This window comes from Eulemur rufifrons, chromosome 7 (genome assembly GCF_041146395.1).
Source record: "Eulemur rufifrons isolate Redbay chromosome 7, OSU_ERuf_1, whole genome shotgun sequence".
NCBI lineage: Eukaryota > Metazoa > Chordata > Mammalia > Primates > Lemuridae > Eulemur > Eulemur rufifrons.
This window is the reverse complement of record NC_090989.1, coordinates 40,402,347-40,405,922: the sequence shown is the minus strand read 5'-3', so window position 1 is coordinate 40,405,922 and position 3,576 is coordinate 40,402,347. Positions and strand designations below refer to the sequence as shown.

Sequence of the window (3,576 nt, the reverse complement as noted above, 5' to 3'; positions counted from 1 at the left end):
AAGGACAGAGTGCATTAAGTGGATTTCCAGCAATATTGAGCCTTACAAATTCCCCTGTTCTTCCTGGAAGCCTCACATGTGGATAAGTAACACCTATTTGATATTTCCTTTTGGATTCCTGAGGATCAGTTGTCAGCCCTTTGAAAGGTCCACTCTCAGTATAAGACAGGAGCTGGTATTGTCATGATTGGGTAACACAAGGGAAGCAGTTCAGCCTTAGGTGTCAAGGGTGATTTGTGTGATGGCAAAATGGTTAATCTTAATTTTAAAATGCCACAGTATTTCATTTTAGCAATTTTTAACTGTCACTGGGTCTTTTAAACTTAGGTTTCAGATCATACCTTATTCCAATTTAATACTGAAATAATATGCAAATCAACTTCCAAGAAACTTTTACTAATGAAATGCTCTGAATTATAAATTCTGTCATAACGCCGTCTGTGTGTTGCTTTGTGACACTTGAAGACATGAAAGTGATCTGCACATACATTTTTATTTTTTTTTTGCTTGACTCACAACTTAGAGTATTGTAAAATTTAGAAAGCTAACTAAATATAGTCGTCATATGTGACTTTTAAAATATCTTACTAATAACTTAGTTATTTGAAACAATTTATCTCTTCCCATGCCTTTTGGTAAAATGTAGTTTTCAATTAAAAAAAAATCTCCCAAGTTTTGAGTTGAAACAATGTGTCCTGTAGAAAAAAAATTCATGAAATACACAGTAGTTAGCGAAATCAAGTAATAGCAATGAAATAATTAATGGGAGAAATATGTATTCATTTTAGAATAGAAACATGGAGTTTATTTATCCTTTAAGAACTATCTGCCCTAACACATTACAACACTTTGCCACTCTGGAAAAAACAAAAGAACATATGAGGGGTTAGAAGGAAAAAACATACAGAAACCAGATTTGAGTAGGATTGTTAATACTATTCTTAGGGCATTCAGTTTGGGGTTCCTTGCACATAACAGTGGGATTTCTGAGAACACAATCTGACCCTTGACATCATGATGTCACTCCCAAGACTATCCCATTATGTCCCTCCTAGTTTTTGCTAAATAGTTAACTCAGTAGGTTTGCTTGCTCCAGATAGTTTGCCATTACCTTTTACTGAAATATTTGTATTAAAATGTGAATATGCTGATTTATTCAAACATAGATTTTTAAAACACACGTAATACTCTATATGTTTTTAATATGATACTAAAATTATTTATGTAAGAAGCCCATAGGTACATAAAAATTCCATGTTTAGGTCAGAACGAGAATATTCAGAGGTATAGAAAGAAAAAAATACCTCATTTGTTAATAAAAAGTTAGTTTTCTGATTTCTGGAAATAGACATCTCTGTTGAAAAATCTCTTCATTGAAGAATCATAAAATGGAATATGACAAGTTGACTGATTTAAGTCTTTCTAAACAAAAATGTACTAGATCTATTATTTTAATATGCCAATCTCAATTAGCAAAGAAATCAGAGTAGAGTGGGTTGAAGTAAAGATGTTGGTAAACTGAAATGGGCCAGGGGAGTTGGGTTTGTTAGAAGACAGGAGTTGTGTGTGTTTCCCCAGAATGTTTCTATGATTTATCACATGCTGGTCCCTGTCTACTTCTGGACATCAAAGCATGTGATCTCTTTGTCAAGGACTGTAAGGGAAACTATCTGTAATAGTTATCTATCACTGCATAACAAATTTGTCCCAAAACATGGGGGTTTGAAACAAGCAGCAATAATTCTCTCAGTTTCTACAAGTCAAAACTTCAAAGGCAGCTTAGCTGGATGGTTCTGGCTGAGTGAGGGTCAAGTGCAGTTGTTGGCTGGGGCTGCTGTCTTCTGAAAACTTGACTGGGGCTGAAGGATATACTTCCAGGATAGCTCGATTACATGGCTGTCAGCAGAAGGCTTCAACTCCTTGATGATTTTTGAAAAGAAAATTCAGTTCCTGGCCACCTGCACCTCTACGTAGAGTTACTTGAATCTTCTCATGACATGGTATCCACCTTCCACAAGAGCAAGTGGTCCAAGTGGTCCAAGGCAGAGTAAAGAGACAGTTGCATGCAAGGCCTCTCATGGCCTAATCTTCTTTTTTTTTTTTTTTTTTTGTTGGAGACAGAGTCTCACTCCATTGCCCAGGCTAGAGTGTCATGGCGTCAGCCTAGCTCACAGCAACCTCAAACTCCTGGGCTCAAGCAATCCTTCTGCCTCAGCCTCCCGAGTAGCTGGGACTACAGGCATGTGGCACCATGCCCGGCTAACTTTTTCTGTATATTTTTAGTTGTCCAGCTAATTTCTTTCTATTTTTAGTAGAGACAGGGTCTTGCTCTTGCTCAGGATGGTCTCGAACTCCTGACCTTGAGCGATCCTCCCACCTCGCCTTCCCAGAGTGCTAGGATTACAGGCGTGAGCCATAATGCCCGACATGGCCTAATCTTGAAAGTCACGTACCTTCCCTTCTGTATAGCCTATTTGATAGAAGCAAGCCCCTATGTCCAGCCCACATTAAACGGGAAGGAAATTAAGTTCCATCTCTTGAAGGGAAGTATATCGAAGAATTTGTAGTGGTATTTCAAAACCACTACTCTCTTTTCATGTCATTTTACTTTACAAAAAAATGTTATATGATACTCTGCTCTATCTCAATGTATTTTTTTAACACCCTTGTCTTTAGTCATTGTGATAACTTAAAATGAGCTGGGAAAGCACAATTTCACAATGATAGCACTCTTATCTAAGGAAACAAAATCCCTAATTAAAATATTAAAATGTGAAAGAAAGTTTAAATTTAAAAACATATCAAGTAACATATCTGATTGCTGGATGCACAGAATATATAAACCATGGAATGTTGATTGTGAACCCTCAGAAAAATGACAGCCTTCTGTAAAAAAATCAGTGGGGAATGTGTATTTTCTATAGACCACGGAAACAAAATTACATTTTAATATTTTTAAGTATTTAACTTGATAAACTGCATTTAATTTAATTAATCAATTTATTTTTAAAACTAGAACCATTCATACTTCATCCTCTCCCTCTTACTCTCCCAAAGGAAGAGAAGATCAATCATTGATGGTAAATGTCAGTTGCAAAGACGCAACACCAAGGGCTGTTCATGTTCAGAAGAGAACCCTGTGCTGCCTCCTCTTCCTGGTTTCTGGTGCTCACAGGTTCAGAGAAAGTTCTCTAGTAGTGAAGTCCAGAAATGATTCCTGAAAGTATAGTCTTGATAAACTGTATTTTAAAGCTGGAATTGGTGTTTGAGTATAACTTCCTTAGAAAGTCATACGTCTTGTTTTGCTTAGGTCACAATCCTGCATAAAATCACTCAATGTAATAGAATCCAAAGGCATCAAACTAAAGAATTTCAGAAGTCTTTTTCTACCTATTTAAAGGATAGCAATTAATCCTTTTCTTACATGCCCTGTTTACTCAGATTCTTTTTCAAAGATCTGATTTTCACACCATTTATTACCATTCGATAATGAATGAAGTAAAAAAAAAATAATAATGAATGAAGTATGTCCTCCAAAATTTTGGAACTATTCAGGGATATTTAGATGATAATGAA

The 3,576-nt window shown here is 35.9% G+C and overlaps 1 non-coding gene across 1 annotated transcript; it reads right to left on the bottom strand.

Annotated features, from left to right (window-relative positions):
- Positions 1 to 3,017: 3,017 nt before the first annotated feature.
- Positions 3,018 to 3,233, bottom strand: LOC138388689 (small nucleolar RNA U3). Its single transcript, XR_011234194.1, has one exon. It is a non-coding gene; the product is annotated as a small nucleolar RNA U3 (small nucleolar RNA).
- Between the last annotated feature and the right edge of the window lie 343 nt (positions 3,234 to 3,576).